Source organism: Erythrolamprus reginae, chromosome 3 (genome assembly GCF_031021105.1).
Source record: "Erythrolamprus reginae isolate rEryReg1 chromosome 3, rEryReg1.hap1, whole genome shotgun sequence".
Classification (NCBI taxonomy): domain Eukaryota; kingdom Metazoa; phylum Chordata; class Lepidosauria; order Squamata; family Dipsadidae; genus Erythrolamprus; species Erythrolamprus reginae.
Genome location: NC_091952.1, coordinates 4,911,008 through 4,926,211, shown reverse-complemented (window position 1 = coordinate 4,926,211; position 15,204 = coordinate 4,911,008).

Here is a 15,204-nt window from a genome sequence, read left to right as displayed (position 1 = left end):
GGTAATGTGCTGGGTTAACAAGAACTGGTCCAAATTCTGTTGTACATCTCCTGGACCTGACCTGCGTAATGCTTCCTTAGCCACGCGAACATAACGTTCCGCCAACCCATTAACCCAGGGCGAGTAAGGTGAGATGAGTGCATGTCTGACCCCTAGGTTATCTAAAAATAATTCAAACTGCCTGGCCGTTAATTGAGGCCCATTGTCAGACACTAGGATATCGGGGCAACCATGGGTAGCGAACAGTCTGCGCAAAACCTTGATGGTGGCACTTGTGGTTATGTTGTTCATTGCTATGATTTCCACCCATTTGGAAAATGCATCAACCACTATTAGGAAGTATTGTGACCCCACTGGCCCTGCAAAATCAATATGGACCCGGGACCAAGGCCCTGCAGGTTGCTCCCACTCTGCTGGAGTTGTTTTGGGGGGGGGTTAGGCCGTGATTCTTGGCATGGGTCACATTTGGCTACCCAATTTTCAATATCAGCATCCAAACCTGGCCACCATAAATGCCCTCTAGCTAGGCCTTTCATCCTGACAATCCCAGGATGGCCCACATGTAACATTTCAAGTAACTTTTCCCTTAGGCTTTTAGGAACGATCACTCTATCCCCCCACAATAGACAACCTTTTACATATGACAATTCAAGTCTTTTGGTTTTGAAGTCACACAATTCAGGTTTCACAGAGTCATTTTGCCATCCTTTTAGTACACAGTTAACCACCTGTTTTAGGATTGGATCTTGCTGCGTATGTGCAGCCACCTCCCTTGCAGTAGTTAGTGGGTTGTCTTCGAGCTCTATCATTAAGACATCAGCAGAAGGGGCAGGGTCCTCCACTAACTCTGCCATGGGGCACCTACTGAGGCCATCTGCGTGGTTGATGGTTTTACCCTCTTTATGGATGAGCTCGTACTGGTATCCAGAGAGGAAAAGGGCCCATCTGATTAATCTTGGGGACATAAATGGAGGAGTAGGCTTGTTGGGGGCTAAAAGGCCTAATAAGGGCTTGTGGTCGGTAACCAATTCGAAACTCCTCCCAAAAAGGTAATTATGAAACTTTTTTACTCCTGCCACTAGAGCTAGAGCCTCCTTATCTAGCTGGCTATAGTTCCTTTCAGTATTGGTCATCGTTCTGGAAAAGAAAGCAATTGGGGCCTCTGTTTTGTTAGGCAAAACGTGAGCCAAGACTCCTCCCACGCCGTACGGGGAAGCGTCGCACATAAGCCTGATAGGTAGCGAAGTACTATACTGGACTACCACACTTTTAGAAGTCAATAAATGTTTTATTTGTACAAAGGCTTCGTGTTCAGTTCTCCCCCATGTCCAAGGGGTTTCTTTCTGTAGCAAACGGTGTAGAGGCTCTGCTGCTGTTGCCTTCTGTTTTAAAAAAACGGAGTAAAAATTAAGAAGGCCTAAAAAGGCTTGCAATTCAGTCTTATTTTGTGGCTCTGGGGCTTCTCTAATAGCTCTCAGTTTCTCAGTGGTGGGGTGGATACCTTCCTTGTCGATTTTATAACCTAGGAATTCTACACTGTTGGTTCCCCATACGCATTTATCAGGCTTAATTCTCAACCCTTTGTCTTGAAGTCTCTGGAGTACTTCCCTAATCCTTTTGTTGAGCTGTTCTTGGTTTTCCCCTGCAATTAAGATGTCATCAAAATAGGGAATGGCCCCTTTAATCCCTGATAACAATATTTCCATTATGCTTTGGAATATCCCTGGGGCTATGCTTACTCCAAACTGTAATCTGGTACATTTAAAGGCACCCCTGTGGGTCACAATCGTTTGCGCGTTTGCTGTCGCTTCATCGACCGGCAGCTGCTGATAAGCCTGGGCGAGGTCGATCTTTGCAAACCTTTTCCCTTCCCCCAGGGAGTGCAGGAGTTGTTGTACCACCGGAATGGGGTAAGGGTGGTGTTGGAGGGCCTTATTTAGCGTAGATTTATAGTCAGCGCAAACTCTTAAGGAGCCATCCGGTTTTAGAGGGGTGACTATGGGTGTTTCCCATGGTCCCTGCTCCACAGGAACTAAAATGCCTTGGCTTATGAGCTTATCCAGCTGCAGGTCAAGTTTGGGGAGTAGCGGAAGGGGTACCCTGCGAGGTTTGAGCCGGACAGGTGGGACCTTGGGATCGATGGAAAACGAGATAGGGGGCCCTTTATATGACTCCAAGGTGGGGTTAAACACTTCAGGGAACTCTTGCAAAAAGTTAGGCATGCTATCACAGTTAACATTACAAATACCAGAAATTTCAATTCCCAAAGGTTCCATCCAAGCCAACCCCAGGAGAGAGTGTTTAGCCCCTGTAACAACAATCATGGGTAGGGTACATTTAACATTCTTAAATACGATAGGTACATTCACTTTGCCCAGAACAGAGATTATTCCCCCTTGAAAATCTCTAATTACCAACGAGGTTTGCAACAGCTCAGATTTAGACAGGCTAGGCATGTACAATTTAAGCTTTTCCCACGGCATAATGGTGTATTTAGACCCCGTGTCAAGCTCCATAGAACATGGCTTGTTATTTAAAAGTAAAGAAATAACAATCTTGCCCCCATTTTTTGTTGCCGTGGTATTCACGGAAAATTGAGTGTTACCTCTTGAGTAGTCGCGGTTAGTGGCTGAGTAGTTCTTACGGCTCGAAAAACGGAAAAGTCGGTTTTCTCGCGGTTGAGGTGTTTGGTTCTGGGGTCGTTGGTGGCGCAGTGTGGAGAAGGTTTCCTCCGGTGCTGATGCTCTACAGGCTTCGGCGATGTGGCCCCGTCGGTTGCAGCGGCGGCATATGGCGTCCCGGAAGGGGCAACGTTGGCGCTGATGGTTTCCTCGGCAGCCGGCGCAGGGGGTGGCAGGGTGAGGAAGTCTGTGTTGTCTCGGCTGGTCTTGCAGCAGGAAACAGCTGTCCTCGTTGCGAGCTGGTGGGCTGCGGTCATCTGGGTCCTCGGCGCGGGAGAATGTGGAGTCTATCTTGGTGATGACTTCTTTCTTTTCGTGATCTATCAGCTCTTTAGCAGCGGCGTCGGCGACCTCTGCGGTTTGCGCTAGCTTAATCACTGTTTGTAGGGTCGGTTCGTCTTCGGTGAGGAGTTTGTTCCTGACCACGGCGTTTCTCATGCCAAAGACTAAGGCATCGGTGAGGCGAGCTTCCGGGTTGTCAAACTTGCATTTCGCAAGCACCGTTCGAAGTCGCGTTGCAAATTGGTTGATTGATTCCGCTTCACGCTGAGCCATTCTAGAAAACTGGTGCCAGAAAACCATGGCTGGTTTTGTTGGCTTGAAATGGCTCGCGAGCTTGTCTTGTAGGACGTCCCAAGTGACGGATCTTGCCGGCAGCGGGTCGGTGAGAGTCTGGGCGAGGGCGCGGATTTCTGGACCGCAGTAATTTAGAAAGATGGCCCGTCTTCGATCGGCGTCGGCGTCCCGTATTCCTGCTGCCTCGAGGAAGATCTCGAAGCTGGCTAGGTAGTCGTCCCAGGAAGTCTTTTCTGGGTCGAAGAACTCAAGAGCCCGGCCGATTTGGAGATTGTTCATGTTGCACGCGTAGTTTCTTTCATCCGTCGTCGCCAGTGAAGTAAACCCAGGGGCAGGGTTTGTTGAGAACGGTACTTTTATTCAGCTCAGCATAGGTAAGTGACTTTCAGCGAGTACCGTCTGCTCTGCTTGGGAGAAACCGCTTCTTTTATACATTTGCGGTTCCTGCCAAAGCAAGAGCAGGGCGCGTCTGAGCCAATCAGGAGCGACTTCCTGATTTCCAGCTCAGACAGCGCTTAAGCAAGGAACAAACTATTTACAGAGATACAAGGTAGCCATTACAGGATACAACATATTTATTTATTTATTTATTTATTTATTGTTTGTTTGTTTGTTTGATTGATTTGTATGCCGCCCCTCTCCGTAGACATGCGGGAAGGCTAATCAATGAATATTGCTGATTTAGAGGTAGTTTCTATTACTCCTGATTAATAAAAGGTCTCTGACTTCATTGATTGGATGCCGTCACTCATCCAGAAACACAAACTTGAGTCACTGGTCAAACTTTACAAAAAGGAAATAGAAGTTCCTCTTTTGCTCCTCCCGCTGAAGGAAAGATCTGTTGGGCAGGATGCAAAGTCACCCCAGATGAGTCTTCTTCTGCAGCTATCAGCATGGCTGCCTTGAGATGCTTCAAGATCATCTGTGGACCTCTTCCGCTGGTTCTGCTTCTCCTCCTTCTGCAAGATCTGGGTGTCCAGGCTGTGACTAAAGGTAATAATGTTGATGTGGTGGTGCATCTTGGCACAAATGATTTGTGCCAGAGAAATGTTAATGTAGTAAAAAGAGATTTTCAATGTCTGTGTGGAGCTGGGTAAAATAACTGATTCAGTGAAAGTAGGATGCTTGGCTGCATAGCTAGAGGTATAACAAGCAGGAGGAGGGAGATTGTGTTTTTAATAGGAAAGTGAACACAAGAACAAGGGGACACAATCTGAAGTTAGTTGGGGGAAAGACCAAAAGCAATGTGAGGAAATATTATTTCACTGAAAGAGTAGTAGATCCTTGGAACAAACTTCCAGCAGACGTGGTTGGTAAATCCACAGTAACTGAATTTAAACATGCCTGGGATAAACATATATCCATCCTAAGATAAAACACAGGAAATAGATGATCCATGGTGATAGATGATCCATGGTCCATCTAGAGCAGACTAGATGGACCATGAGGTCTTTTTCTGCTGTCAGTCTTCTATGTTTCTATGTTTCTATGTGTTGGCAGTTGAGGTCAGACAGGTCCCACCGTCAGGTTTGCTACTGGAATAAAATGCAGTGCGAGATGGGGGACATGGGGGAACAAACCTCCAGCAGACGTGGTAGATAAATCCACAGTAACAGAATTGAAACATGCCTGGGGGAAACATAGATCCATCCTAAGATAAAATACAGGAAATAGTATAAGGGCAGACTAGATGGACCAGGAGGTCTTTTTCTGCTATCAGTCTTCTATGTTTCTATGAGATGAATATTAAGGTTGCTTCAACCCTAATGGGCTTCTCTGAATGTTGAGATGATTCCACAGCAAAGGCCAGTGCCAAAGGGTAGAAGAAGAAGCAATGGGTGGAAACTAATCAAGGAGAGAAGCAACTTAGAACTAAGGAGAAATTTCCTTGACATAGAGAACAATTAATCAGTGGGACTGCTTGCCTCCAGAAGTTCTGAAGACTCCAACACTGGAAGTTTTTGGGAAGTTGTTGGATAACTATTTGTCAGAAGTACTGTAGGGTCTCCTGCCCAAGCAGGGGGTTTGATTAGAAAACCTCCAAGGTTCCTTCCAACTCTGTGATGATGATGATGATGATGATGATGATGATGATGATGATGATGATGATGATGATGATAGATCTGGGGAGGAGAAGGTTTCTTCCATTGCTTCCCATCCGAGTAGCTACATAAAGTTCTGGAGATCTACAGGGGCACCAGGTTTGATTTGGTACTTGAAGTGTGGACTTCAGGATATTTGGACCCCAACTTCAACTCCTGATAGAATCCCATATCTAGAATAGAAAGAATGGAATAGAATTCTTGATTGCCAAGTGTGATTTGACACATAAGGAATTTGTCTTTGTTGCATAGGCTCTCAGTGTACATAAAAGAAAAGATACATTTGTCAAGAATCATGAGGTACAACATTTTGTGATTGTCGTATGGTACAAATAAGCAATCAGGAAACAATCAATATTAATATTGATTAATGTGTTTGACCTTCTGGTCCATCTAGTCTGCCCTTATACTATTTCCTATGTTTTAACTTAGTATGGATCTATGTTTATCCCAGGCATGTTTAAATTCAGTTACTGTGGATTTACCAACCACTTCTACTGGAGTTTGTTCCAAGCACAAAAACATAGAAACATAGAAGATTGATGGCACAAAAAGACCTCCTGGTCCATCTAGTCTGCCCTTATATTATTGATTAATTAGTGTGGTCGGGCAGTAGGAAAAGCAAGTAGGATGCTTAGCTGCATAGCTAGAGGTAAAACAAGCAGGAAGAGGGAGATTGTGATCCCGCTATATAGCGCGCTGGTGAGACCCCATTTGGAATACTGTGTCCAGTTCTGGAGACCTCACCTACAAAAAGATATTGACAAAATTGAACAGGTCCAAAGACGGGCTACAAGAATGGTGGAAGATCTTAAGCATAAAACATATCAGGAAAGGCTTAATGAACTCAATCTGTATAGTCTGGAGGACAGAAGGAAAAGGGGGGACATGATCAAAACATTTAAATATGTCAAAGGGTTAAATAAGGTTCAGGAGGGAAGTGTTTTTAATAGGAAAGTGAACACAAGAACAAGGGGTCACAATCAAAAGCAACATGAGAAAATATTATTTTACTGAAAGAGTAGTAGATCCTTGGAACAAACTTCCAGCAGACATGGTTGGTAAATCCACAGTAACTGAATTTAAACATGCCTGGGATAAACATATATCCGTCCTAAGATAAAATACAAAAAATAGTATACGGGCAGACTAGATGGATCATGAGGTCTTTTCCTGCCGTCAATCGTCTATGTTTTTATGTTTCTAATATAAATCGTAAGGATACAAGCAACAAGTTACAGTCATAAGTGGGAGGAGATGGGTGATAGTTTGACAGTGGTGAAGGGATTATTTGTTTAGAAGAGTTGATGGCATTTGGGGAAAAAACTACTCTTGCGTCTAGTTCTCTTGTTGTGCAGTGCTCTTTTGTGATGTTTTGAGGGTAGGAGTTAAAACAGTTTATGTCCAGGATGCGAGGAGTCAGTAAATATTTTCACTGCCCTCTTTTTGACTCATGCAGTCTACAGGTCCTCAGTGGAAGGCAGGTTGGCAGCAATTATTTTTTCTGCAATTCTGATTCTCCTCTGAAGTCTTTGTTGCTTTTGTTGGGTTGCAGAACTGAACCAGACGGTTCTAGAGGTGCAGTTGACAGACTCAATGATTCCTCTGTAGAACTGGATCAGCAGCTCCTTGGGCAGATGGAGCTTCCTGAGTTGGCACAGAAAGAACATTCTTTGTGGTTTCTTTTTTGATGATGTTTTTGATTTTTGGTCTTGAGATATGATAGAATGTAGAAATGTGAATGTCTTTACTGTTGAGAGTGTAAGGAAGGGACCTTGGAAGTCTTCTAATCCAACCTCTGCCAATGGCAGGAATCCTCATATTATCTATTGTTCTGCCGGCGGGTCCCAACCGCCCCTAATTACAGGGTAATTAGTCCAGAAAGACACACACCACACGATAGAAGGAAAACCAAAAGTCTTTATCAACAGAAAAGCAGAAAAACCTCCCTTTTAAAATGTCAAAGGGATTTTCTGATACACACAAGGCACAGGTTAAATGCAATCCAATTTCTCACCCAGTAACTGGGAAATTGAGTCCAATTCCAAAGTCCAGAAAGTCCACACACAGTCTTGAACAGGGAAACAGCAAAACTACGATCTTGACGAAACTATGAATCAGATAAACTTCCACAAGGCTAAACCAGCACACTGTTCTTTTTATCTGTAGCACTAATTACAGCAGCCCCACCCAACCACAGGTGTCCTCACTTATCTCCTGTAATAATCCTTCAGTTGTTCTCTTCTATGCATCACTCTCCACATGCGTGGGTCTGTCATATGTTCTTGTTCAGAATCCAGGGATGATAAGGATGATTGATCTGCTCCTGGGCTGTCTGCCAAACTCCCCCCTTCCCTGCTACCCACGCTTCCTTCGTCAGAGGAGACTTCGTCGGGAGAGTCTATCAGGAGCAAAACAGGCCTGTGGCATGTGGATGTTTCCCCCACCTCCACCTCCACATTCCTTGGGGCAGGAGCTGGGCCAGAGCCAACCACAACAATTATGTGTTCTGAGTCGCCCCGAGTCCTCAGAGAGTGGCTGCATACAAATCCAATGAATAAATAATCTCAAAAAATGATTGTCCAATGTTTTCTTAGAAACTTACAATGATGGAGTCCCTAAAAACAAGCTGTTCCATTGGTTAATCCTTCTCACTGTAAAGAATTATCCAAAGAAACATGACCAATAGTTCTCAAGAAATGTGGCACAACCCTTTCTTGAGTCATTGTGTCTTTTTACACTGAGTGTTTTTAAAAGGAAAAAAAATACAGAAAGACCAGTTGCCTCTTTAAAAAAGCACCTTGGCATCAGAGAAAGATTTGAGCAAATCTTCCAAGTTTTTTTGTTTCCACGCATGCAGAAAAGCAAAAAAAAAAAGTAGCTGAAAATCGCCAGCGCAGCTCCATTTTTGCTACCAGAATGCTGTTCCCAACTCCATCCAGGTAGTGTTGTGGTTAGCTCTGGCCCAGCTCGTGCCCCAAGGACTGTGAATGTGGGGGAGACATCCACATGCTGCGGGCCTGTTTTGCCCCCGGTGGAATCTGCTGATGAAGGCTCCTCTGACCAAGAAGACATGAGTGACAGGGAGGAGGAGAGTGGGGCAGACAGCTCAGAAGGCGATCAATTATCTAGCTCCTCCTTGGATTCGGAACAAGAGTTAATGATACAGCCACGCATGCGGAGAGCGATGCATAGGCAACAACAACTGAGAGATTATTATCAAAGAAAATGAGGCCACCTGTGGTTGGGTGGGGCTGTGGTCATTAGTGAGGCTGCTATAAATAGCAGCCTGTGGGTTTGGCCATTGTGGAGGATTATCTGATCGTTGTGTTTTGCTGCTTTGCTGACTTTGATCTTTGTGTGCTGCTTTTCCCCCGCTTTGAAGCTAAACCAGAGCAAAGTGTGTTTCACTTTGTGAAAGAAGAAGGACTGTGAATTGCCTCACAGCTGCAAGCTTGTGTATCACAGAACTGATTAGGGACTTGTACAAATTACCAATTTGTTTGGAGACAAGGGCTCTTTGCTATACAAAAAGAGTGTTCTGTTTATTTGCATTTTCGGTATAAAGAACATCCTGTCCCTGGAGCCAGGGGAGGGTAAAAACGCCCTCCCCCATCCCCCTGGAGGCTCTCTGGAAGCCAAAAACACCCACCACCACACAGAGCCTTTGTGTGAGCCAAAAATCAGTTGGCCAACACACACAGGCACGTTGGAGCTGAGCTAGGACAATAGCTCGTGTGTCAGCAGATATGGCTCTGCATACCACCTGTGGCACTCATGCCATAGGTTCACCATCACTGCCCTCTATGATTTCATATAACTGACTGTCTAGTTTCTAAAGAATCGGACACGATTTGGTCGGAAGGACGTTTTATTGAAGGTAAACAACGAGAACAGAACGAAGCAATTACTACCATGTTAACCTCTATTTATATTCCCAGCTGACTGAGGAGAGACCCAATGGCCTTCTCTAGATTTTCCCGCTCAGTTGACACCACCCCTTTTTACTAACCAATCCGGTTACATGATAGCTCCACCTATTACTGTCCGTCTCTAGGCAATTCCTGCTTGTTGTTTATACGGGGACATTACACTCCTCCCTCCCTTACATTGGAACATACGTAATCTTTTAAGTAGGCAGGCTTTTGGCCGATTCTACTAGAATGACGCCGCTCAAATTTCTGTTCCCCCGCTTCCGCCAACGGAGGCGCACATGGCTGCCCAGGAGGTTCCGAATCCACTCCCTCCAGAACGGCCTGATGGAACGACAGGTGAGCATCGTCAGTTTCCCCCACCCCCCTAGGGGCTGGCTCTTCCCACGGGGCCTCTTTCTCCCGGTTATCTGTTATCACGCTATTGTCCGCCGTGAGGTTCTCTGCTCTGCGAAGGCGAACCTGATCCAGGTGCCTACGCCACACTCGCCCATCCGACAGGGCTACTTCAAATGAACGCGGCCCTGACATTTTCACAACAGTAGCCAGCACCCAATTCGGACCTTCCCCATAGGCTTGGGCGAACACTTGAGCTCCAATTTCAATGTTCCTCGGTGGAACCTCTAGCCACGGGGAGGTGGTTTCATACCAAGGGTGTAATCTCTCTAAAACTATTCGGATTTTGCGGCCCATAAGCAACTCAGCTGGGGGGGTTTTGAGTGGCCACACATGGCATGGAATGTTGGGCCAAGAGTAACTCTGCTAGTTTCTTTTGCCATGATCCTTGTGGCAGTTTCCTAAGGGGATCTTTGGCTGAGCGGACCATGCGTTCCGCCTGCCCATTGCTGGCCGGGTGCCACGGAGATGTAAGGGTGTGTCGGATTCCCGTGGCCGCTAAATACGTCTCAAATAGGACCAAAGTGAACTGCAGGCCATTATCTGAAACAACAAGATCCGGATACCCATGGGTCACAAACAACACATCTAATGCACTAATAATGGCAGGGGACTGGGTGGAGCATAAATGCACTACTTCCAGCCAGCGGGAATGGGCATCCACAACAACTAAGAAATTTTGACCCATTAAAGGACCTGCCAAATCGATATGTAGGTGGGCCCACAGTCCTGCAGGTGGTTCCCAAACCAGTGATGGAGCACGTGGTGGCGACAGGCAGTTTTCCTGGCACCGTAGACATGCCACTACACAAAATTCTATATCACAATCAATTCCCAGCCACCAAACGTAGTCTCAGGCCAGGCCCTTCATCCGGACAATTCCAAGGTGCCCCCTATGGAGAAGGATTAAGACTTGGCGCCGGAGGGGGGGGGCGGTATTACTACCCTGGGGCCTCGTAACAAAGAGCCCCTTTCAAAGGGAAGGGAACAGAAGAGACACTACTCTTCGTAATGTTTCTCTTTTACTAGAACCATGTATATAAATATTATTAAATCTTTGTATACCACCAATACAAAACAAACAAACAAACACACAAAAAACAAACAAACAAACAAATAAATAAAAGAGAACATAAGAGAATAGTTTAATATTATGCTGCTTGATAGCGATAGTCAACAGTAGGGTTGACAAATTATGTCTTCTATATAATAAATAGAAACATAGAAACATAGAAGACTGACGGCAGAAAAAGACCTCATGGTCCATCTAGTCTGCCCTTATACTATTTCCTGTATTTTATCTTACAATGGATATATGTTTATCCCAGGCATGTTACTATGAATTTACCAACCACGTTTGTTCCAAGGATCTACTACTCTTTCAGTCAAATAATATTTTCTCACATTGCTTCTGATCTTTCCCCCAACTAACTTCAGATTGTGTCCCCTTGTTCTTGTGTTCACTTTCCTATTAAAAACACTTCCCTCCTGAACCTTATTTAACCCTTTAACATATTTAAATGTTTCGATCATGTACGTCATGAAAAAAATATTAATTGATGATAAGCAAATAACTATGTGCATATAAAGAACACTACTGTCACTGAATATGTTTTATATATTGTTCAAGTTTATATGTTCACGGGAGTAGACCCCATGTTTGGAAGCCGGGATTCTGTGACCAAAAACACCCTTGGAGACTCCTGTGGTGTTCCTGAGGAACGTTAATTGAGGTCTCTCTACTTGCTCCCACAGTTGAACCATACAAGTTTGAGTGTCAGAGCCCCCAAGGCAGAACCACAGCAGGATCTCGGGCCTCTTTCCGTTGCATTGTGTATGACGTTCCCTCCGAAGACATCAACATTGTTTGGATGAAGGACGGGGAAAGGATACAGTCTAACCAGAATACCGGAGATATTCAATCAAAAGGTGAAATGGCATACTATGTGACAAGCAGTGTGGAAATCCTTCTTGGGCAAGGAGACATCAGGTCACAGCTGACCTGCCGGATCCAACACAACTCAGCGCTTCTGAAGAACTTCTCACTTGGCGATTTCCTAAGAGGTAGGTGAACTTTGGGTTGGAGAGAGGGAGGAGGTGATGGAGGCTGCATGTGGTAGAGGGCCCCCCCACAGTTGAGGGAATGGCCCCAAGAAGATGTAGACCTGTGATGGCGAACCGATGGCACGCACACGAGATGTTGCCCTTTGTCGGCTCCAACGTGATTGCGTGTGCTGCTCAGCCGATTTTTGGCCTTGGGGAAGGCTCTTTTGCCCTCTGGACACGTTAGGGAAACTTCCCTGAAGCTCCGGAGTGCGAAAAACCGCCCAATGGGCAAACCTGAAGTTAAGAAAAACAGACTTCTCTTTTGCCTGTTGTGCTGTTTTTTTGCACGGTGGGGCTTCAGGAAACTTCCTTGCAGCCTCCGGAGTGCAAAAAACAGCACAGCAGGCAAACTGGAAGTCCGTTTTTCCATACTTCCGGTTTGCCCATTGGCCCGTTTTTTCACCCCCCCAGGCTTTAGCGAGGCCTGTGCACATGGGCAAGGGGCTACGGGGGTGTGCTTCCATGGAGGGGAGGGGAGGGGTGTGGGCATATGAGCGCATACTGGCACACTCACTCACACACACATATACACATCCTTTTGGCAAGTCAACCATATAGATCCGGGGTGGGGCAGCAGGTAGAGTGCTGTACTGCAGGCCACTGAAGCTGACTGTAGATCTGTAGGTCAGCGGTTCAAATCTCATCACCGGCTCAAGGTTGATACAGCCTTCCATCCTTCCGAGGGGGGTCAAATGAGGATTGTGGGGGCAATAGGCTGGCTCTGTTAAAAAGTCCTATTGCTAACATGTAGCCCCCCTGAGTCAACCATGTATAGTCTGGAGGACAGAAGGAAAAGGGGGGACATGATCGAAACATTTAAATATGTTAAAAGGTTAAATAAGGTCCAGGAGGGAAGTGTTTTTAATAGGCAAGTGAACACAAGAACAAGGGGACACAATCTGAAGTTAGGTGGGGGGAAAGATCAGAAGCAACATGGGAAAATATGATTTTACTGAAAGAGTAGTAGATCCTTGGAACAAACTTCCAGCAGCTGTGGTTGGTAAATCCACAGTAACTGAATTTAAACATGCCTGGGATAAACATAGATCCATCCTAAGATAAAATACAGGAAATAGTATAAGGGCAGACTAGATGGACCATGAGGTCTTTTTCTGCCGTCAGTCTTCTATGTTTCTATGTTTCTGAGTCTAAAGAGAAGGGCGGCATAAAAATCGAATAAATAAAAATAAACCAAGAAATGTTTCCCATCACTGATCTAGACACTCATCCCATGGAAGTGAACTGATACAAGCCACAATTTCTCAGTTTATGATTCTCCAATGGACTCTGTGTTTGCGGGGTGCAAGTCTCCTATCTCTGATTCCTTTCCCGCGGAAATGTGGGAGAGATATATTTAATCTCGGATTGTGCTGGAATTGTTTGCTTTAGTGGTGGGCTCTGTTTCCCCTCCCCCCTTTTTTTAAAAAAGTAATTTTTATTAATTTATAAATATTAAAAACTGTACAAAATAAATATATAATGCATACATAAAAGACAAAAAAAACATTAACACGATAAGTCATCTACGGAAGCCGCCCTGAGTCTACGGAAAGGGGCGGCATACAAATCTTAATAATAATAATAATAATAATAATAATAATAATAATAATAATAATAATAATATAATAAAAATAATAATAAACACAAACATCCATAAATGGATCTTAAATATTACACTAATGTTATTACACTATTCCCCACAGGGCTCTCTTATGGCAGTTCATATCACAAATTAAGTATGATGGCTGCATATCTTACAAAGATAAGGAAGACTCTGTCCGGATATATTTATGTAGATTAATGCAGGAGGACTAGATAAGATAACAAAATATAATGTGGCAATTACTGAACAAGAGAAATGATGAAGGCACCTTTGTAGAAAACAATAGTTGACTCTTCAGTGAAAAATATCTTCAGTCTTCTATATAGAGGAACTTTACATTAGCTATATTCAGCTTACATTCATTCATTCATTCATTCATTCATTCATTCATTCATTCATTCATTCATTTACTCCAATACACAATGAGGGTTTTAGTGGGTATATATCTATATACACATAGTAAAATACATGATGATGGTTATAGAGGAGATACTCATAGTAAAATATGTCTAAGAAATAATAGAAAAGAAGATATAGGAATAGAACATATCAATGAAAGAATAGAAGAAGAGATATAGGAATAGAGGAAATATATAGGAGATATAGGAGAGCAATAGGACAGGGGACAGAAGGCACTCTAGTGCACTTGTACTCGCCCTTTACTGACCTCTTAGGAATCTGGATAGGTCAACCGTACATAATCTAAGGGTAAAGTGTTGGGGGTTTGGGGATGACACTATGGAGTCCGGTAATGAGTTCCATGCTTCGACAACTCGGTTACTGAAGTCATATTTTTTACAGTCAAGTTTGGAGTGGTTAATATTATGTTTAAATCTGTTGTGTGCTCTTATGTTGTTGTGGTTGAAGCTGAAGAAGTCGCCGACAGGCAGGACGTTGCAGCATATGATCTTGTGGGCAATACTTAGATCTTGTTTAAGGCATCTTAGTTCTAAACTTTCTAGGCCCAGGACTGAAAGTCTAGTCTCGTAGGGTATTCTGTTTCAAGTGGAGGAGTGAAGGGCTCTTCTGGTGAAGTATCTCTGGACATTTTCAAGGGTGTTAATGTCTGAGATGCGATATGGGTTCCAAACAGAAGTGCTGTATTCAAGGATGGGTCTGGCAAAAGTTTTGTAAGCTCTGGTAAGTAGTGTGAGATTTATGAGTAGATACTAAACCAATCCAGGTTTCTAGTAGATCCAGGGCCCTTCGTATCTACTATTACTCTACTCAATGTTTAACTCATGCTCAAACTGCTCCAGCCATCCAACTAGCAACCCCCGCCATCAACAGCAAACAGCAGACAGAATAACATGGTGAAGCTGATTTGCATCTTATGATGCTCTGGCCCAATCAGGTTGCAGTTCCCACCCTATGACTCAGCATTAGCATTCTTTACATTCTACATTACCTTATATGAGCCGGGGTGGCGCAGCAGGTAGAATGCTGTACTGCAGGCCACTGAAGCTGACTTGTAGATATGCAGGTCAGCGGTTCAAATCTCATCACCGGCTCAAGGTTGACTCAGCCTTCCATCCTTCCGAGGTGGGTAAAATGAGGAGCCGGATTGTGGGGGCAATAGGCTGGCTCTGTTAAAAAAAGTGCTATTGCTAACATGTTGTAAGCCGCCCTGAGTCTAAGGAGAAGGGCGGCATAAAAATCAAATAAATAAACAAACAAACAAACAAATAAAGAAATGGATGGATGGATGAATGGATGAATGGATAGATAGATAGGTAGATAGATAGATAGATAGATAGATAGATAGATAGATAGATAGATAGATAGATAGGTAAATAGGTAAGTAAGTG